Genomic DNA, 22,260 nt, shown 5'->3' with positions numbered 1-22,260 from the left:
GGCTACAGCCACCGACGAGTCGGCTGCGGGTGCCCTTCAGGTCCAGAAATCGTTTCATGCAGCGCGCAAATCTTCTCCACAGGTCCCCGGGTATTATGGCTCTGAAAAACAACAGGTTCTTCCCTCTGAAGCACACTTGGCTTTCCCCCACCCCAGCGCACTTGCTGAACAACTGAGTTTGCGAGAACAGAACCAAAGAAAATGGACCCAAGGCAGCACCTGGGGCTCCAGCCAAAGACATGCGCAGGAAGACTTTTGTGCTCCACTCTGAGCCGGCGGGTGCCCATAGAGGCTCCCATACGCGTGCCCTTCTGCTGGGAGCCGCTTGAGCCAGCTCGGAGGTCAGGAAGGAGACGGGGCCTGCTGAGGGCCCAGATCGCACCTTCCTCCTGAGAAAACCCAGGTTCGGAGAGAGCGCGTGTCCTTGCCTCTGTGTCACACAGCGATAGAGCCGGACTAGAATGGCACACAGGCCAGTCACCTGGTGGTCTGGCCTCCAGCCCAGAGCCTCCCAAGGCTGGGAGAGGTGACAGGTGAAGTGCAGCTGGTGAAGCTACTGGTCTCTAAGCCTTCTCCGTTCTGCCCAGGAACCTAACGTCTCCCTTTCAGAGTTTTCATCTACTAAGAACCTGGAACTTGAGTTCCAGCCACTCCTTACAAACAAACAAACTTTGAAACGTAGGCAAAAGTTGGAAGATGGCACGCCACCCATTATTAACCGAAGCGCACCAGTTACCATGTTCCCACATTTGTTTCTCACTGTCTCTTCAAATATATGAATTGGTCGCCATTTGAGGGGAACGTGCAGACATTGCAAGATCGTCGTTTAGGCCACTGTTGCTCCTTTGCTTTGGCAATGTCCCTCAAAACCAGCCTCCGAGGGGCCTTTCCTCGAAGACCATGGGAGCGCCTCCTGTCCCATGGAGGGGGCTTTTCTTGCCCCTTCAGGAACCAGACACCTGTCCCCTCAGGCTGTAGGGAAGCTTGGGGGCAGTTTTCCTTGGCTCTGCCCCAAAGCGCAGGCCAGTCATGCCCTGTGCTTGCAGGAGCGCCATCAGGCTGTCCTGCCCCAGCACCAGCTGCCCTCCCCACTCCTCCTGGTTGCTTTGAGGGGCAATGTCATCTTGGGCCAGCCTAAGCTCCGGAAACACCTACCTTGGGAGACCCTTTCGGGAAGTGCAGCCACCCCCTTGTCTCCTGACTGGCTCACTCTGCCCTGCAGGGTTGGAAGGGGTCCTGACCCAACAGAAGGTTGAAGAATCCTTTCCTGTGGTGGTAGGATGAGTGGAGCCGGTGGGACATGCACCAAAGAGAAGGGAAGAGTTTTCAGGAGCTTTGCAGAGCTGTCTGTCTCCGTGCTGGCAGGTAGATAGCTGCCCTGTGCTAATGGTCCTTCCTCTTGTCTTCTTCTGACCTTGACCTGATTCCAGCTTCAGTCTGAGTTGCAGCAGACACATGCATTTTTGTGCCTATCCCCAGAGCCGGGATGTCACAGAGTTTCTATTTCCAGGATCCCAGATGCTATTGATGTTTTTTTTGTTTTGTTTTTCTTTTTGTTTTTTTCTTGCATTTCCTTCCTTGCTAGATCTAACTCAAGGGTCGTGGGGGGCAGTGCAGGAGAAAAAGGGTTTAACTGTAGGTAAATTAGTGGTCTCAGTGCTAGGTACAAGAAAAACAATTCAAGTTGATAATAAGGATGAATCTTGAGTTCTTTTAAACATTCTAAAGAGTTTTAATAGTTGACATATGATGGCAAAGAAAATGTTTATGTCATATACTTCTAAAGATGACTCATTTCTGGTATGCATCACACTGGTTTAATAATTTTGATCTAAAAACTGCTTTATGTTGTCTTTCAGGTTTTTTAATAATATGGAAAATACTTGTTATATATTCTTATTTATACAAATCTCTGCACAAGTAATTTCTCCTCAAATTCTAATGGTACTGAACTGCTTAAATTTCCTATACTGATTTTACTGGTCCAATAAGCACATTTTAATTCCAATAACTATTTAAGTTTATAAAATTTAAAATTATGTGTTCTGGTAAATTAAATAGACCATATGTTACCATTTAAATAGAGATTAAATTTTATAATTCTAGAGATCATAGTGACTTAATTAGTCCACTTACAATTCAGGAGTGAACGTTTTTGGGTGGTGTCTAATATATGACACCAACATGCATTCTTATTATGTGTCAACTTAGTTTGTGATTTTAAGATCATTAAGTTCTTTGAATGATACTCAAATTGAGTTAATTAATGTAAAATATTGCCGGGAGATTTTCTGATTGAGAGAGAAGTGATATAATGTCCTTTAATATAATGCTGCTTCATATTTTTATAGATTATAGAGTGGCCATATGTTAACAGGTGTGAGTACCTTAGGGGATGTTGGTGAGCATGTGGTCATCATTGTTGCTTTAAGAAGAATAGAACACATACAGTGTCTGCTCCAGGTAGTAAAAAAGGAAGGAAGGAAGGGAGGGAGGGAGGGAGGGAGGGAGGGAGGGAGGAAAGAGAGAAGGGAAAGAGGGGAAGGGAAGGGGAGGGGGAGAAAGGAAGGGGAGGGAGGAGAGGGGAGGGGAAAGGAAGGGAGGGAAGGAAGGGGAATTATTTAATTCCTGGTTCTTATTTACCTGCCTTCTAGATCTGAAGTCATCCACTACCCCAATCTCTGCTTTGCTTCTCTTGTCATGCTCACCACTAATGACCTTAGGGCATGTGATTGTGTGTGTGTGTGTGTAGACACACCTGGGAAGGACACCAACTCACTGTGCTCCTGCCACACTGCTCCTTTTTGATGCTCAAACACGTGGGCTCCAGGGGATGGGGAGCTTGGGTTTGTTCACAAGGCAGCATCCCTCCCAGAGCAGGCCTGGCACCACTAAGCACCTAACAAATGCTCAGTGATTGAAATGCATTCTCATTCGAGGTCCTGGACAGCTGAAGAGAAGAAAGTAGGTAAGATTGGGAACGGCCTAGAGCATGAGGGTCAGAGACAGGCAGACAGACACAGACCCACACTTGGGGGTGGAGCTTGGGAGGCAGAGAGAGTGAGAAGGAGAGAGAGAGAATGTCTAAGGACCTTAATGAGTGTGTCAAAGCCACAGAGCTCATTTTTGTTGTTGAGATTAAACAGAAGGGAAGGTAAGCCAGTAGCTATAAGGATCCAGGACTGCACAAGATGCATTCTGTTGGTTCCAATGGTGCGTCTTAAATGGGATATTTGCAGATATATCCAAACACTGTCCAAGAGTAATTTAGAGACAGCTGTCAGCATGCTAATGCAGCCTCGTATAGGAAGGAGGCCAGTCATTAGATTGTGTGCATCTAATGAAAGCAAAAATGGAATTTATAAAGGAAAGGGAATGGGGCTACATCAAACTAAAAAGCAAAGGACACCATCAGCTGGGAGAATATATTCATAATGATTCATCCGATAAGGGGTTAACATCCAAAATATACAGATAACTCATACACCTCAACGCCAAAACAAAAAACAAATAACCAGATTAAAAAATGCGGGGAGGACCTGAACGGACATTTCTCCAAAGAAGAAATACAGATGGCCAACAGGCAGAAGAAAAGATGCTCACACTGTTAATTATCAGGGAAATGCAAATAAAAACTAGAACGAGCTGTCATCTCACACTGGGGGCAGTGGCTGTTTTTCCAGTACAACCAATACTGCTTGGCAGAAAGCAACTGAGGGTCACTCTGGCCAGTCTTGTCTGGATCCGATTACATGGGTCACCACTGAAAACAATCACAATTACTGCGAGACTTTCTAATTACTTGGAAGATTAGCTGCCAAACACATATGCAATAGGCTATATCTGGGTAATGTCCACGTTGTCCTTCTGTTGTCCCCCTGGATTATTTGAGTCCACCACTCCCATTGTTAGAGTATCAGACAGATATATGAAATGTTTGTTGTGCTGGCAGGAGTATGAAGGAAAAGCCTCTTTCATTGAGCTGGAAAAATACATTGGAATATGAACTGGCACACCATTTAATTTAGTCAAATGGAGAACACGTAAAGATGCTTTCAGCTTCCAGCAAAGGTGGAGTGACAGAAATCAGGATTATCCTCCTGCCTAAAATCTCAGGGCCCCTCCTCCACCCCTGAAAAAGAAAAAGACAGAACACATGAAATGCCTGTTTTCAAGACACTGGAAATTAGGCAGCAAAGGACAGCAAACCCTAGGGGGTGAGAAACAAACAAGGCGAGCCCTGCCATTGGCCACTGATTTCAGAGTTTGCAGGCTGGGCACCAGGAGGGAGATCTGAGGCCAACTCCTTGGACTGTGGAGATGAAGCTGAGAGCCTGTGGAGAGCAAGGCAGTCGGAGTTCCTAGGCCAGAGATTCAGTGATGAGAGAGTTGGACAGAATCCAGGGATAAGGAAAGGGTCTCCCTCAAGTATTCAGCAGACTACTGATCAGGGCATGCTTAGGGAGAAACTGCCTGAGGCCAAGGAAAGAAACTTCTGAAAAGGTCATGGAATGGTGCCTGGTGCTCACATGGGGCAGGAAATTGTACTGGCCACCACCAGCCAGGCTGGACTAGTTATTATACCTGGGGCCATTGGGAAGAACACCCAGGAAGGTCCAGTTTCAGAGGTGGGAATATTCTGCCCTAGACAGACCTACCTAAAAAAACATACAAGCAAGATTCGTAAGGATCAAAAGTTTTTACAAGTCACTTAACTGTACCCCAGAACAAAACTTAAGAAGATCTATAGGAATACCAAAATAGCCAGTACCCAAGAAGGTAAACTTTCACAGCATCTGGCACCTGGTCAAAGAATGCCAGGCATGCAAAGAGACAGGGAAAACATGACTGTAAGGAGAATAATAATCAGTTAATCAAAACCCAACCAGAACTGGCAGGACGTTAAAATTAGTAGAGGCAGCTTTAAAGCAGTAATGATGGTTGTGTTACTTATGTCCAGAGTTAAGTGAAAACGTGGAACATGTGCAAGTGATCACAGTCAATCTTGAGAGATGGAAACTATAATCAGAAAAGACTCTAGAGCTAATATATTCGCCAGATGGAATTAATATAATATTAGACGTTGCACAGGAAAACACACACACACACACAGCTTGAAAATTGCAATTACCCAAAATGAAACTCACACACAAAAAATTATTTTTAAATGAACACAGCATCAGTGAATGGTAACACAACTTTAAAAGGCCTAATGTAAGAGTAATTACAGTCCCTGAAAAGACTGGATGAGAAGAAATAATTCTGAAGAAACAATGATGGAACATTTTCCAATCATAATATGTCCAATCCATGAGCAGAATAAACATGAAGAAAGCCACATCTGGTTACATCATTATTAAATTGCTCAAATCCATTACAAAAAGAAAAACTCTCCAAAGTAGCTGGAGGAAAAAGACATGGTTCATACAGAAAACAAAAATAAAGAGTATGTCAGGTTTCTCATCAGAAGCAGTGTGAGTGAGAAGTCAGTCGGGTAACATCTTTAGAGGTCTGAGGCGGGTGCGGGGAGCCAACGTGGAATTCTGTCTCCCCACCTCTCCCCCTGCCACCCCCCTCGGCAAATGTTGGCAAATAACGACACCTATAGACATACAAATGCTGAAGGACTTCATCACCAGCAGACCCACCCTACAAGAAATGTTGAAGTTGTCTTCCAGGAAGAAGGAAACTCATATCGGATGGAAATCTGTGTGTACAACAAAGGGATAAAGGACGGCAGAAATGGCATCTGCATGGGAAACTATATGAGAATTTTTCTTATTATTTAAATTTCGTTAGAAACTGAGACAGATTGAACAAAAGTATTGACGATGGATTCTGGATTTTTAGCATAAGTAAAGTAAAACGCGTGACCGCTGCAGCATAAACGCAGGCAGGACAGAATTGTGAAGAGATGCGGTATGACTTGAAGGGAGACGGTGGTGAGATACAGATGCATGCTATAAAGAAAGCCTCCAGCAGTCGCTGGAGTAACAAAAGAAAGAGCTGTAGCTCATAAGCCAACAAAGGGGAGAAAATGGAATCTTATAGAAACCATGCATGTAAACGCTAGGATAAGGCACTTGCTCTTCCAGGACTCTGCCCTACGGAAAGCCTTGTCCAAGTGGTCAAAGATATGTACACAAGAAAGATGACTACGGCAGCATTTTCGTAACCATAATATCGTAGACCCAAGTTAATCTGAGAAGCATACCGAAAGGACTGAATAAATACAAGGACAAACGATGGAAACTCCACCGTTACAAGGAATAACGGTTCTACCGCGTCGAGAACTGCCGAAGCTCCAGATTTCTTGCGCGAGAATCGGTAGCGATCTTCTGACCGCGGCTTGGGTCTCCAAGTGTGCACAAGACACAAAGGACTGGGTGGTGGTGCAGGTCTGTCTTGTCCTTCCCGCCAGAGGATGCGCGGAGGGGAATCAACTGCCAACCTTCTACACTCTAAAATGTTTGAACACACGTCCCTGGGTGGGCTCGAACCACCAACCTTCCGGTTAACAGCCGAACGCGCTCACCGATTGCGCCACAGAGACCTGCGCCCATTGCTGCGCCGGGCCCCCACACAGAGCTGGCCCTCATTCAGCGCTAGAGGGAGCTGCCCGCCTTTGTCCCGACGGCCGTGCAGGCGCCAGGGCTTCGCAAAACACGAGAAGGCCGGTCGACGCGGCGAGTTCGTCGCGCTGCAGAGACGCACGTCGGGCGATGCCGAAACGCCTTTCCCCGCTTCGCTCCGCACCTGCCTGGGACGCCAGTGCCCCCGAGCCTGAGCCGAGGGGAGCCCGAGGAAAGCTGCCTGCGCGGAGGGCTCCCGTGAGGGCGCTCCCCCTGGCTCCTCCTTCCCTCGGCCGCCTGCGCCCCCGGCGCTCCCCTCGGCCGCGGCCGGTGGGGCTGGAGCCGGAACGAGGGCAGGGGTGGGGGTGGGGGTGGGGGTAGGAGTGGGAGTGAGAGGGAGGCCAAAAGGTGGCGTGGACGAGGACCACGAGACCTCCCCGCGGGCCTGCCCAGAGGCACGGGCTGGACGCCGGGGAGATGGGGATTATTTCTTATATTTTAAGATGTGTATCAGAGTTTAGAGGAAGGAAGGATAAAACGGAGAGCGGGCATGAACGAAACAAGAATACAAATGCCTGCCGCTGTCTGAGAAGAAAGCAGCGCAGTCCATTGCAATGACTTTCTGGATGTATGCATCACGCAAGACAGTGTGCTGCGGCTTGGGCTGTGGCGTGCCGTGATTGTATAGTGGTTAGTATTCTGCGTTGTGACCGCAGTAACCTCGGTTCGAATCCGAGTCACGGCAGTCTTCTCTAGTTCTTAGTGCAGAATTCCGTTTTCCTCTCCTGGAGGCCAAGGAGCAGTCACTAGACCCCGCCCAGAGGTCGGAAGGGATGGGAGCCCTACAGTACTCCCACCTGGGGACATCCACTGTTCTCTGAGCAAAAGAATCTTCCCTAAGGCGGGGACTTGTTAAAGTCTAACACAAATGGAAGTCAGACTTGAAAATTCCCTGAGCGGACAAACCAGTTTAGACGTGCAAGCAAACGTTAACTTAGCTTATTTTGCAAAACAAGTGAAACTTGACTTAGGCCACTTCTTGTTAATGTGCCTCCGAAATCCATGCGCGAAACTAAGGATCAACTAAATTGGTAACCACTTTTAACCAATTTCGGATCACTAGGGAATCTCTAAGGGCATAGGAATCACTGTGAAGAATAAAACACCCACTGTATTTTTGCCTCCTCACCGTATGAATAAAACAATATACCCCCGAGCCTCATTCAATATTCCGTGTGAGCGCTCCCGGTTCCCCAGCTGTCTTTTTGTGTACAGTAAGTCTTTGTTTATCACTATGTCAGTGATCCAGTGGATTTTACTTCCGCTATTTCTGGACTTTTGACAGTGCCTCGACATCTTCATCTGCCAGCTGGGGCCAACTAGAGAACTCCACTTCATTCTGCTGGTGTCATATGTGCCTGGATTCGGTAACTGCGCCGTGGATAAAATAGCGTCATCAAAATCATCGGCATTGTCCTCTGCTTTATTTGTTAACAACCACTATCCATACTCTTTTCACTTAACCTTTGCCTCTTCTAGGACTTCATACTAATGGAATCACAGTGCAAATACTCTTTTCTGCACCCTTCTTTCTCTTTGCACAACGTCTCTGACTTTATCTATTGTTGAGAAAAGCAGAGGTCATTCCTCTTTCGTTGCTGAGTAGTATTCCTGGGCAGAAATACAGCACAGTTTTGTCTGCCATTCACCTGATAAGGAACATTTGGGCTGTTGCCAGGACTGGCTAGTGTGCATAAAGCTGCTTGGAACATTCTTTCCACAAGGGATCTTGTGGACGTGTGTCTGCATTGCTCTTGGAGTGGTGGGAGGGAACCTAGGTGAAGAATTGCTGGTATCAAAGAGTGGCAGATGCTCCACTTCAGAAAAACTGCCAAAGCTTTTCCCCCAAATGGTTATACGTCTATATTGCCACAAGCAATGTGGGATAGTTGTAGTTGTTCCGTATCTACAACAAGATGGGGGGTTACCTCTCGTATAATTTTAAGATCGGGGACTGGGAGTAGTGGCATCTCAACGTGGTCTCAATTTCCATTGCTCCAACAGCTAAGAATATTACAGCACTTTTTCGTGTGCTTTGCTGGCCATGTGTATGTCTTCTTTTCTGAAGTATCTGTTCATGTCTTTTACCCACCTAAAAGACTTGGGTTGTTTGCTTTTTAAGTTATCAAGAGGAGCTCATCATCCATGATAATTACAAGTTTTTGAGTCAGATATATTCTGTGACTATTTTGTCCCTGTTTGTGGGTTGCTTTTTCACTTTCTTAGCGGCCTCTTTTTTGGTGAGAAGATATGGTTAATGTTTGTGAAGTCCAATTTATCACGTCTTTTCTTTGTACGTACTTTTTCTGGGTCTTGTTTAGTAAAGCTTTGCCTACCACCAAGTCACAAAGTATGCTCAAAATGCTTTATACCTTTAACTTTTATGTTGTGGTCTATGATACTCCTCAAATTAACTTTTGTGGGTAGTGTGAGATAGAAATAAAGCTGTCGTCTGCCTCTGTCCCCCATCAATAGCGAACCTATTTCTTTCCCCCCTGAACTGTTTTGACTGAAATCTAATTTACCACCTGAGCCGCGGGTCAGTTTCAAGTCCCTCAACTCAGTCAACTTATCTATTTATGTATCCTGACGCCATTTACACATCGCCTGGTCTATAGGGGCTCATACTAAGTCTTAAAGTCGGGTAGTGCAAGTCCCCCAGTTCTGTTCTTTTTCATGTAGAACAAACCTGCAATAATTCTGGTAACCATCACACAGATCAAGACAAGCAGTCACTTCATTCCTCTCATTTCAGCGTGGGACACAGGCCCTCCCTCACACGCACTGGTTGCCCCCTTGTGGCCGAAGACCTCTATTGTACCCTCTGGGGAGAATCAATCTCCAGTTGCCTGCAGGGTGGCTGAACTTGCAAAAAGTCTACAAAATTCAACACTGGAATCTGGGTTTTCCACTGAGTGGCATTGGGGGACCCATATGTGGTGACAGGGAGGGAGTTAGCTCACTTTTCAGGCCTTTGAGCTTAGGAGAAGTTTTCTGTAGTTATTTCTAACCGTGAAATGTACAAACTTTGTGCTATTTACAATTTCCTCTTCTTTCTAAGAGAGGTGGAGTCCCACGGAGGGTCCCCAAATTGCTAAACGTATCATGGGGTGTGATGTTGCAAACTGGAGGCTGAGGGATAGATGACTTTTTCTGCATATGGAAGAAAATGAGGAAGAGGCAGAGATAAAGAAGAAAAAGGGAATAGGCTGGAACCAGAAACCTGATTTTCAGGTCATGTCCGATTTTGGAGACAGTGAACACACTGATGAGCATATCCGGGAGAGAAGAACTTCAGTGGAAACGACAAGCACTTAAGGCCATTTTATGGCATTTTCCATCTGTTTGTAAGTTATTATTTACCACCTTTGTAGAAAAGGTCCAGGTGAGCTAGAAGCATTTGTTTGTTTGTGTTTAGAATGCATGCTTACATAAAAATGACCAACATACTTCAAGTTCCTATACCTCCCAGGTTCGACCATGAACCTCCTAGACTCCGCTCAGATTCCACTACATGTGCATTAAAAGTGACCTGGGAAAGTGCAATTAATTTTTTTAGAATAAAGTATCATTGATATACAATGTTCTGAAGGTTTTACATGAGCAACATTGTGGTCTTACCATTCACCCATATTATCCAGTCCCCCCCACACACCGCATTACAATCACTGTCCATAAGTGTAGCAAGATGCTGTAGAGCCATTACTTGTCTTTTCCATGCCATACTGCCTTCCCCGTGACCAACCTTTATTGTGAGTGCTAATTATATTGCCTCTTACTCCCCTTCTTCCTTCCTCCCCACACACCCTTTCCAACCCCTTTGGTAACCACTAGACATTCTTGGAGTCTGTGAGTCCGATGCTGTTTTGTTCCTTCCGTTTTGCTTCGTTGTACTCCACAAATGAGTGAAATTATTTGTTACTTGTCTTTCTCCACCTGCCTTATTTGACTGAGCATAATACCCTCTATAGCTCCATCAATGGTGTTGCAAATGGCAAGATGTGTTTTCTTTTCATGGCTGGATAATATTCCATTGTGTATATGTACAACATCTTCTTTATCCATTCACCTACTAATTGGTGCAATTAATTGTTAAGGGGATGGGAGAGGAATGCGACCATCTCAACAAGAGTTGCTTTCCTTACTGTAGTGTTTTTCCTACGTGCTTCCCATCAGATCGATCCTTCCCTCAAAAAAGAGCAGTTGTGAAAATAAAAAGTATTCAGTTGCCTCCTTGGGATCCAAGGAAATCTGGTACAGGGAAGCTCAAGTACTACCGGCTGGGAAGGCTGGGGATTGCCCATTCACCGGCGTCCGGGCCGGGCCGTCGCTGTCCGCTGTGTCTGTTTGGCAGACTGGAGACAAGGGACCCCACTCACCTTCACCAGCCGCGGAAGGACGCGGTTCTCGAAGAGGTCGACTTCACGGGTAAGTCTAGATCCTGAACCCTCATCGGCTTTTTCTTCTCTTCCGCCTACCCGGTAAGAGAGGATTCGCCGCCTTTCATTCCCCTCAGGACCCTCTCGGGGTCCCTCGTGGGAAGGACTGCAGGAACTTTCAGCTGGTTTCCCCCAGGTATCCCTCCCGGTCTGGGCGTCTCGGCGGAGCTCAGGCCGGCCCAGGACGGGACTTGCCGCTGCTGGGACCAGGGGGAGCCCGGGAGGCTGCGCGTGCGGGGGTGGAGGTCGGGCACCACAATCAAGCGGCGTTCTTCCCCGTGCTGGGGACACCCGCTCCTCGGGGATGCCCGCGGAAGCCGAATAGAGAGGCCCGTGAAGCTTCTCTGCAGGTTGAATCCAAGGTGGTGGGGAGTTCCACAAAGGGCGAGGGGGACCTCAACGCAGCGGACCCAGCCCTCCTCCTGGCTGGCCCGCGTGGGTGGGGGCCCAGGGTTGAATCCACCCCTGTGCCCTGATCCGGGGAGTGGTCTGCACAGGTTCAGAGACCAGGAACAGCAGGGACTGTGCACATCGCTGGTTCTCAGTCGGGGGAGATTTGGGCCCCCACCCCCCGCCCCCGCGCTGTGACACTAGGCCTCGCCTGGAGGCGTTTTTGGTTGTCACGACTGGGGGAAGTGGGAGGGGAGGGAGAGTTTCCCCCCTGGCGTCTAGTCAGCAGAGGCCAGGGATGTCACTGGACATCCTGTCCTGCAAGCCGCGGGCGCAGCCCTCCCCCACCGAGAAAGATCCCATCCAGAATAGCAGCACTGCGGAAGTTGAAAACGCCTGCTGTGGGTCAACGTCCACACACTTGACAGCGGAGAAAACACGAGTTCCTGACCGACTGGTTGTGGCGTCTGAGGAAAACGCCGGCATCCGAGAGAACTCGTAAGATTCTGTCTGGCCTGAGCTTGAAGAAGGATGGAGTTGCCGGGAACCGCCGGCGCGGCAGGGTGTACGGGGAACCTCCGCAATTCCGTCCAGGCCCGCCGAGCCTTGCTGGAAAGCGTTTTCCACCCACGCCGACTGCGTTCCCGCATCCCTCAGAGCCCTTTATGGTGTTGGGCATTGGGGTCTCTCCCCGACGGCTCTCCTTCCGCCTCCTCCCTGCAACCTCGTCCGCTCCCCGGTCACGCGCGGCTGCCTCGCCTCGCAAAGTCGCATCTCCAGGGCAGTTAGGTCCGCGGCGCGGCGCGGCGGCGGGTACGAGGCAACGCGCGCCGGGGGCTTGTGCGTCTGGCGGGTGTGGCGGGCGCTCAGTGCGTAGCCTGCGGGCTCGCTTTTGGAGAAAGCAGGGAAGGACCGGTCTTAAGGGATTCCTGGGACGAAGGGCAGCCTCTACCGGCACCCACAAACGCCGGCGGACGCCCAGACCTCCCGCGGTGGGGACGTGGGAAGACATGGCAGTGTGATTTTAGGGAAACAGGGGAAGCCCCTGGCCGCCATCTCCCTGGTGGTCTAGTGGTTAGGATTCGGCGCTTTCACCGCCGCGGCCCGGGTTCGATTCCCGGTCAGGGAACTGTCTTTTGCGTGGCCGACCCGCACCCGGAGAATCTTCCTTTCCACCCCTGCGTGTTGCTCCACGTGGCTGTGGTCCCCTCGCCGAGTCTTCAACTCCAGTGGGCGAGGGCGAACGTCCGCCGGCCGCTTCTTCGGGCACGAGGCTCTTGCGTAGCTCCGTAACGGCCTCCCGCAAAAGAGGCTTTAGGGGGCTGTCAAGCATCTTGCTCAGGTTTACGCAGAGGTGCTCAGGTTCCCATCCCTGTGGGGCTGCCCCCAAGCCCACGCTCCTTGCCGCCCCAGGGGCGCAGGGCGTGCTGAGAGCTCCGAATAACTGAGAGCCGCCACGCCCGGGCGTGCGGTTCGTGCCTACCCTGCAAACGCGCCGCTCGGCCCAGCCTCCCCAGCCTCCTCAGCTCCGTGCGCAGATGAAATGCTTCTGCGGCCTTCACAAAGGCCGCCTGGAGGCGAAACCCGCGAGGGCTGAAAGCAAGGTGAGCGGGGAGCGGTAGGTCTGGTCCCCGAGGGCCCGAGGGCTGCCCCGCGTGTGTAGAGAGGTGATGGTAGCGGACCCAACAAAGGCAGCGTGTGCCGTATGCACAAAATGGAAACTGTTAGCGCTGCCAGAAGCAGAGGGTAGGGGTAAAAATCAGCACACGAATGTCAAAGCAGTGGTACCACAGTCAAATGGTACCGTAGTCGAATTCTACGACGGCTGTTGCGTTTAAACCCTGTAGACTCCACCAAGCACTGGGCACGTTTTCCCTTTTCCCTTCGACACTCGCTCCGCAGACCTATCGGGATGCACGCTGTGCCCCCCGTGAGGCAAGAGGAGAGCGGGCGAGACCCGGGGAGGGGACGTGGACCGAGCCCCCAGCGGCAGCCGGTGGCGTCAGCGGGCCGGGGGCCGCGCGGCGGAACGGCGGTCAGTCTGATGCGCCGTGCGCGCGGGGACGTCGCTCGAGTCCCTGTTGGGAGAGCGGCTCGGAAGGACGGCCAGGGCCAGGTGGAGCGCTGGGCGGTGACTCTGAGTGAACGGTGGAGGATGGGAGGCCGCACTGCGCTTGCAGGGAATGCGCTCATGCCTACCTGGCAGGGGGAGATGCCATGATCACGAAGGTGGCTTCCCCAGGGCCGGGCTCGTCCACTGCACCGGACGTGCTGACGCCTGCGATTTCCGCACAAGTGGGACACCCGACTGCGCAGTGTTTGTTAGCTGGGGACCGCGTTCGCGCTCTCCCCGGGTGTCCCTGGGCTCAAGAGAGACGACCTGTTTTCCGTGGTGCCCTACTGGCTCTGCCGGCCACGCCTCCAGTCTGTCCGAGAGGTGCCATCTCCTCCCGCCCGGCGGCTGGCCGTGTGTCTGCGGGAGAGTGCGGGAGACGTGGCGCCGAGGCCTCTGGCTCCACAGTCGCTTTGGGGCCAGGTCGGAAGAACACAGCCCTCCCGGGAACAAGGGGGGCCCCGAGGCCCGCTGTCGCAGCGAGGCTCGCGACTCCGGCGCGCCCTTTCCCGGCCGGGGCTAGCCAGCTGCTGCGCGCCTCTCCCTCCTCTTCCGCCGCAGCTGTGTCCTTGGGGACAGTAAGCCGCCGCCGCCCTCACCCCCACCCCCACCCCCACCCCCACCCACGGAAATGACCCAGCCGCCTCCCCAGTGTTTGCAGACGAAGTCGGGTCAACGTTTTCGCAGCACGGCAGGACAGGGACGCAACCCGTTGCCTTGCTGCTTTGTTCTCTCAGCCCGGCCCTTCGAGGGGCCCGGCTCAGGCGCCTGGATTCCGAGCTCCTCGTCGAGAGGCCTGCACGGTCGCCACCGCCCACGGAGCTGGCCAAGTTGGCGTCCCTCCCAACTGCTTATCAGGGAACAGCAGGCATAGACTCCCGTATAGACTCCGCTCTTCCGCAGAAGAGACACCCGGGTAACGATCCAGCAGAAACCGGGGCTCTGCGCGCTGGACCACTTCCCAGCGACGCTTCCGTCAGCCCATCCTTCCCTCTGAGCGCCTTGGAGAGACGAGAAATGGTCTACGGTGATGCGCCCTGCAGCGTCTCACCTGAGACAAGAGCGAAGGAGGCATTCCGGACGTCTGTGGTCGCTGAGAGGCTTGTGGAGTAAGGGTGCCCTTTCTCCACCCGGGTTATCCAGATGCTTGCGACGTCTCACCTGCGGCCCTGCCCCCGCTCCCCCTCCACCCCGCCCCCCACCTGCTCCGCCTCCTCGCGTTCTGTCCTGGCCTTCCTCCGGAGCCTACCTTCCTTTTGAGCGGCGGAACCTCTCAGCCTCCGCGACGGGAGTACACATTTCCTTGGCTTGCTCTGAGCGTCAAATAAGGAAATGCCTGTACGAGTGCCACAAATGCTCAGTAATTGTGATCTCTTATTATTTTCCATCAGTAACATCGTCCGAATCGTCAGGATTGCCTAACTTTGAACAACGCCGTTTTCGTTGTCGGAATAATACGAATATACATTTATACGTTACCTGATTGTTGAGTAACAAATTGGTTCTGCTGTTTTATTATCAAAACGAGCGCCGCAGAGAATATTCTCACACACATATCCTTGGCGATTCTGTAGGATAGGAACTGTTCTTTCATCCACTCACCTTGCAGCCAACCTACCAATGTTAAATACCTTTAACAAAATCTTCCCAGCGATCAAACCCTCGAAGGCAAAGTTTCCTGGCTTGCTACCATCTCAGTTTAAGGGCTCTGAACAATTGGCACAATACCCTGGATGACTGACTGAAACTGAGATGTAGTTTCCACTCTCTTCTGTTTTCTTCATCCATTTTCTTCTGTTCTGAGGTCACACCTTCCTAATAAAATGGTTGGCAACAACAATATAAGTACATCACTGTTGCTTGGGAAAATGTTGGCGCTTGCATCCTTCACATGCCGGTCTACCCAATACTGTGCTTGGAGCCAGGGAAGAAGAGACCTGCCACAGTGGGAGATGTGCCCCACTCTGGCCCTCTTTCGACCCCTGCCTCGTTACATTAGGTAAAGATTATGTGGAGCCAAGAGGACATTTCCACATGGAGCCCATGTCCCACCTCCCCCATAGGCCTACCCAGTGTGCAAAGAACCCCAGAACCCCTTGCCCAAGTATCTCTCAGCCTACCTGTGGGGTTTGTGTCTCTTTCTTCCTTGCCTGGCCAAACAGAGGGCAAAAGTTACGTTTTAAAAACATTTTGTGCTCAGACCTAGGGCCTGTGGGCAGTGTGGCACCAGGAGGCTGCTTTTTAAGGGAGAGCTGGTAGATGAAGCATGGGAGTGCTGGAGGTGCGGGACACTGATTCCAGGAGGCCAGTGGGCAAGTGGCAACAGAGGTTCTCACCATGCTTCCTTTCTCTGGTGTGTCCAGGAATTCTAAATTAATGTTTGCAATCCCGGTGATTATAAAGGTACAGTTTTCAAAGTGCGAGAATACAATCTATTTCCATTTCGATTAAGAGGTGTTTTTTGTTGTTTGAAAACTTGTTGGTACCTTTAAAAAATACAAACTAAAGGTAGATGGCAAACTTGTCATTAACATTTGCATGTGCCAGTGCAAAAAATAAAGGTAGTTCCAAGCTAACCTGAGAAGTCATATAGGAGGTCCTCACTACATTAAGGTGTGGGCCCCCCACCCCACCATCCCTGCCGAAAGGGATGTCATAGACATGATGAAACAACAAATGAATATCATAAAGACACATATGCCAACCAAAGAAAAAATTTAGAGGAAATGGATGAGTTCCAGTAATGATTTTTGCGAGGTGGGGGAAGGAGCGGCGGGTGGGGCAGATGGTTGAGTCCTACAAGCCTTACATTTTTTAGACCAGAATTCAAAAATCTCCTCACAGTGAAAGGTCAAGGACCAAAAAAGTTCATTAGAGGAAATGACTCTAACCCAAGTAAATTCTAAAAGAACTAAAAGACAGTACATTTCTCCAACTTATTTTATGAGTTCAACACTGTGTATTGAAGTCAAAAACACAAAAAAGGCAATGTGGAAAGCAGGAACTACAGGCTTGTCTTATTGCTGAACATAGCTGCAAATTTTCTTAAAATATGGAATCCAACCATATGTTTAAAAATATATCGTGACAAAACTGGTCTTAACTGGGGACAATGGTTGATTTTCATTAGAAAATAAATTAACCTAATTCACCACATTAACAACTTAAAGGATAGTCTTAACAGCTTAAGTCACAGTCACTAAAACACAGAAAAGACATTGGACAAAATTTCAGCATCAATTTATGATTCTTGAAAACCTCTGCACATAATAGGAATAAAAGAGAAGGACCCAAATCTGCTAAGGGTGGCTTCCAAAACAAAAAACAGACAGAAACCTTCAGCAAACATTATATTTGATGATTAAATACTGACTTAACGCCCCACCCCCACGCTTCCCAACGAGGAACAATCAGCAAGCAAACAAATAGGCCTATTGTGACAACTTCTCATCACAACTATTGTGATGGAGATCTTAGCCAGTGAGGAAAGGCAAGAAAGAGAAAGAAAAGGTATGAGATGTGAAGATGAAAATGAAAACCATAATTATTTACATACATGAAAGACAAACCACGAGAATTATCAGGAGAATTTAGTTTATTTGGCATATACAAAAATGAAAAAGTGGGCTTTTCAGAGAAAGTGGGCTAAACTGAGGGTTCAAAACACAAAGGTATTTGTGGATAAAATTGTAACATTTCCAGAATACTTGGCCTGGCTTTGATGCATTTGCATATCCTCAGGGGTAGACATAAGTTCATCTCCACTTCAATTGGCAATTGCCTGGTCAACTGAGGGTGTGTCTGAACCTGAGAGGCCAAAAGGAGGGGCTTGCTTGCTTGCTTCTTCTGGAGCAGGGGAAAGAGAGCCGGCGCTGGACTGCAGTTTGAAGCAGTAAACGGGTTTTAAACTTTATTTCTCCCTTTGACTGATTTTGGTTTTTAAAGGTATATTTCCCTGGGATTTCCAATCCCCGGACTTACAGTATTACAAACATAAATGTACAACTACTACAGCGTATAACTCCATCACATGCACTCAGAGGGTAGGCAGGGGGAAGTAATATGGCCTCCACCTCTGCCATAACCAAAATCATTTCAGTGAGGATTAAACAACTAAACGTGAAGTGAAACAAAAAAAATTATTTTAGTTGGTATTATGTAGCAGGGTATTTCCATGATTTAAAAAAATAAGGCAAAAAAGACAAATTCTAAATGAAGAGACAGATCAATTTGACGACATCAAGAATCTTTGTTCATCAAAACACACAATAAAGAGTAAAAAGACAAGTCATGGTTTGGGCGATGTATTTTCAATCAGCATAACCAACTGGTACCCAAGTTATGTAACGTATGCTTGCAAAACAAGAAGAAAAAGACAGACAGACCTATGGGAAAATCACCACGGTATTGGGTGGCAGTTGGGGTGGGGGTGTGTACTTCATAAAAAAAAATCCAAGTGGCAAACTTGTAACAGTGCCCAAATTCATTACCAATAAGGGATTTTAAAAGTGAAGGCCCCTGAGGGAACATTGCAGATTGAAAAAGAAGAAGAAGGAACAGGAAGAGGAGGGCAAGAAGGAGAGGAGAGGAAGAGAGGGAAGCAGAAGCAGAATTATTATGAAGTGGGAGTGGGGGATGAAGTAGAAGGTTATGACCTGGTAAAGATTTGGAGCGATTGGCTAAAGGACAAATACTACCTTAACGTCTTCATCTGTGTGGAGATTACACAGGTGTGTGCATATAATCATTTGTCATATTTTACATATAGGTTCTGTGCATTTTACTTTATGCATGTGACACATTTGCACCCCACGCCCCGCCCCCACCTCCATGAATGTTGTGGCAGAGTGTATGTTATTGAGATTCCAAGATTTTGTTTTGAGAGAAAGGTGTGGACAGTACCCTTTACTACGGCCAAGGACAACCCTGTGGAGACATGACCCATGACGCTGAGCTTTACGATGATGTGAGCTCAGAGAACACTCTCCAGGAACCAACCTGTAATTGAAAGTGAAAGCTAAATTCCTTTGTTTGTATTATTTGGGTACTCTGGAAGGCTGTAGTCCACGCCATAACTATTGAAATCTGCTTATCTCACCACTTATCTCACAGCCCACAGCTTGCTTTTTTCCTTCCTCCTCCGAGCTCTCCAACAAAGTCCTCCTCTGCCCTGGCCTTGCGGGTCTTCTCCGCCCACCTCCCTTCCCTCCGGCTTTGTCCCTGAGGAAGGAGAAGAGGGAGGAGGGGCGGGAGGAGCGGGAGGATCATGACCACTGAGGGCGGGGGAAGTCCCCGCAAGCCCGCCGGGAAAGGAGGAAGGGAGGAAGGGGGCCAAAGACAGAACTCTTTTTTCAGCAAATGGTAAAAGGGGAATTTGGGGATCTTACAGTGTTTAAAAACGTTATTGCATCATTAATCACCATTTTCCTTTACACAGACCAGAACTCCTACCCACCCCCACCATCTACACCCTGCTTCCTGTTTACAGAGAAATGTTCAGAAACAATAAATTTTGTATCACACTTCAGGATTTATTCATTAAAACATCAGATTTCCAGGAGAGTTTAAAAGAGGAAGGAAAGAAGGAAGGAGAAAGAAAGAATGAGAGAGAGAGAGAGAGAGAGAGAGAGAGAGAGAGAGAGAGAGAGAAGGGAAGGGAGGAGGGAGGGAGGAAGGAGGGAAGGAAGGAAAATTTTGATTGTTTCAACATAGTATCGCTATGGTCTTATACTCAACATATAGAAAGAGGGTCTCAGAATAAAGAAACTCTCAAAATTGAGTAAGTCAAGCTTATCTTTAAAACATAAAGCTGGGGGGGGCAGACACTGAGCTAAGAAGTGGGGACTTAGACGACCTTCAAGAGCATCACAGTCTTGAAGGAGAGACAAACAAAAACTCAAATATTATGAGGAGAGAACTAATCAAGGTTCCTGGAGGAGATGTCCTTTGAGCTGGGTTTCGAAGGAAAAGCAGGAGTTAGACCTTTGTGTCTGAGTATTTTTGTTTTTGTTGAGGGTGGATGGTCAATAATAGGAAAGGAAGAAAAAGAGAAGCTTTCTCAAATGGAAACAACATGGTCAAAAACAATAATCCTAAAAGGTCATGGTCCATTTGGAGAATCACAGGAAATGTGGACAAACGGTTAGACTAGAACTATCACAGGGACATCAGGACAGGGATCCCTTTGATGTTATGTTAAGAAGGTTGAACTTCATTACGTTGAGGGGTGTGGGAAACCAGTGAAAGATTTTAAGTAGGGGAGATATATGGCTTACCCAAGCCTTTCTCCCTTGCCTACCTCTAGTACAGAAGGTAGTGTAAGTCCAGGGAGAGGAAATCCAGTGCAAAATACCTCTAAAAACCAAAATAAGCCAAAGGGAGAAATAAAATTTAAAATCCATTTATTCTCACAAACTGCAATCTGGGGCCGTTTTTCTCTTTCCTGCTCCAGCACATGGCAACAACTGGCCTTCCCCTCACTTCTTGGGTACAGATAAGCCCCCCTTGCCAGGTATTTACCCATTGCTATGAAGATTAACTTTTCTCCCCACTTTAGGAATAATGGAAATGCACTAAAGCCATACTTCTTTCCAACTTGGAATGCCTATTAATATGCAGATGTACTAAAGCCAGGGGAGATATTCTGGAAATACTACAATTTTACCCACAGGCCACCCCTCCAGAAATCTCACCTTACAATTTACTTGTTCCCCCTCTTCCAACCAATCTAATAACATACAATAGCAACAGCAATAAAATCTTGATAATCCCCAAGTCAGAGGACTCAGCCTATGCAGATAAATTAAATGTACTTTACAGCGCAATCTCTAGCTGAGCAAAAAATATGTTTCCACACTTGTTTATTCATTCCTAACAACCATGCTATATTATTCACAAAACTTTTACAGAACATTAGACAAAGTCAAGCCTTTCTTTAAGCATTTTTTTCTTAACCACAGCAACACAATCATGATAATTCTCAAGCCAGAGGATTCAGCTACGTTCAAAGTCCCATGGACTGAATCCTCTGGCTTGAGAATTATCTGCATGGGTTGGCATATGTGTCTTTATGATATTCATTTGTTGTTTCATCATGTCTACGACTCCCTTTTCTTCCCTCCTGCCAGTTTTATCAATTTAAGTAGACTTTTCAAAGATCCAACCATTTACTTTCTCTCTTTTGTATCTTTATTTCTAATTTTTGAATTTCTGCTTTCATATATAATTTCTGTTCCTATCGGCCTTTGTGGTGGTTCCTATTCTTTTTGTAGCTTTTTGAGGTGAAGGTTTAGCTCCTTAGCGATCGGCCCTAATTTTCATAATTTACATTGAAAGCTGTGCATTGTCCTCTATAAAGACTGGTTTAGCTGCACCTTGTGTAGTATATGTGGTATTTTCAGTTTTGATTGACTCAGCATATGTGGATAAAATTGTAACATTTCCAGAATATCTCACCTGGCTTTAGTACATTTGCATGTCCTCAGGCGTGGAGAGAAGTTCATCTCCATGTCAACTGGCAACTGCCTGGGCAACCGAGGGAGTGAGGGAGTGCCTGAACCTGAGAGGTTAAGGGGAGGATGCTGGCTTGCTTCCTGGCTGGCTTCTTCCAGAGCAGAGGAGAAAGATGGCCCGGGACTGCTGTTTGTGAGCAATAAATGGGTTTTAAACTTTATTTCTCCGTTTGACTGATTTTGGTTTTTAGAGGTATATTGCCCCGGGATTTCCTCTCCCCGGATTTACAGCATATGTTCTAATTTCCATTTTCATGTCTGCTTTGATGCAAGGAATGATGGAAGTGTCTCTAAAACTCCAGATACACGGATTTGGTTCTTAAGTTTTATAACTGAATTCCAGATGCTAGTTGATTCTCTTGAAATGTTACGTGTGGCTACATTGGATACAGCCCTAGGATGAATGTATTCTCCTCTGAATATAGTCTCCTCTGACAGGCCCTTGGGGTGGATCACAGAACACCACACCAGGTCGTTGTCTTAAGTTTTCCAGCCTACCCAGGCTATGTGTACTCAAGGCTAAATCCACTAGACGTTAAGTCTGTGGCCGTAATTTATCATGGGATTCTTCAGCTTTCCTTTTCCTTACTACTGTTTGTAGTGCCAAGGCTGCCTTGTCCAAAGAGCCCTGGGATTTGAAGGGGCAGGACTAGACCAGTTCATCATTACCCCTGTGATCTTAGGGCTTTCGGCAGGGATGGTGGGGTGGGGGGCCCACACCTTAATGTAGTGAGGACCTCCTATATGACTTCTCAGGTTAGCTTGGAACTACCTTTATTTTTTGCACTGGCACATGCAAATGTTAATGACAAGTTTGCCATCTACCTTTAGTTTGTATTTTTTAAAGGTACCAACAAGTTTTCAAACAACAAAAAACACCTCTTAATCGAAATGGAAATAGATTGTATTCTCGCACTTTGAAAACTGTACCTTTATAATCACCGGGATTGCAAACATTAATTTAGAATTCCTGGACACACCAGAGAAAGGAAGCATGGTGAGAACCTCTGTTGCCACTTGCCCACTGGCCTCCTGGAATCAGTGTCCCGCACCTCCAGCACTCCCATGCTTCATCTACCAGCTCTCCCTTAAAAAGCAGCCTCCTGGTGCCACACTGCCCACAGGCCCTAGGTCTGAGCACAAAATGTTTTTAAAACGTAACTTTTGCCCTCTGT

The 22,260-nt window shown here is 48.0% G+C and overlaps 4 non-coding genes across 4 annotated transcripts; 3 read left to right on the top strand and 1 right to left on the bottom strand.

Moving 5' to 3' along the window:
- Nucleotides 1-6,479: 6,479 nt before the first annotated feature.
- TRNAN-GUU (transfer RNA asparagine (anticodon GUU)) lies at nt 6,480-6,553 on the bottom strand. The gene has a single exon. It is a non-coding gene; the product is annotated as a tRNA-Asn (tRNA).
- Nucleotides 6,554-7,245: 692 nt separating this feature from the next.
- On the top strand, nt 7,246-7,317 carry TRNAH-GUG (transfer RNA histidin (anticodon GUG)). Its single transcript has one exon. It is a non-coding gene; the product is annotated as a tRNA-His (tRNA).
- A 5,201-nt stretch (nt 7,318-12,518) lies between these two features.
- Nucleotides 12,519-12,590, top strand: TRNAE-UUC (transfer RNA glutamic acid (anticodon UUC)). Its single transcript has one exon. It is a non-coding gene; the product is annotated as a tRNA-Glu (tRNA).
- Nucleotides 12,591-13,652: 1,062 nt separating this feature from the next.
- Nucleotides 13,653-13,815, top strand: LOC140849348 (U1 spliceosomal RNA). Its single transcript, XR_012131089.1, has one exon. It is a non-coding gene; the product is annotated as a U1 spliceosomal RNA (small nuclear RNA).
- The last annotated feature ends 8,445 nt before the right edge of the window (nt 13,816-22,260 follow it).

The sequence above is a fragment of the Manis javanica genome, chromosome 4, assembly GCF_040802235.1.
Source record: "Manis javanica isolate MJ-LG chromosome 4, MJ_LKY, whole genome shotgun sequence".
NCBI lineage: Eukaryota > Metazoa > Chordata > Mammalia > Pholidota > Manidae > Manis > Manis javanica.
This window is presented reverse-complemented; position numbering and strand designations above follow the sequence as displayed.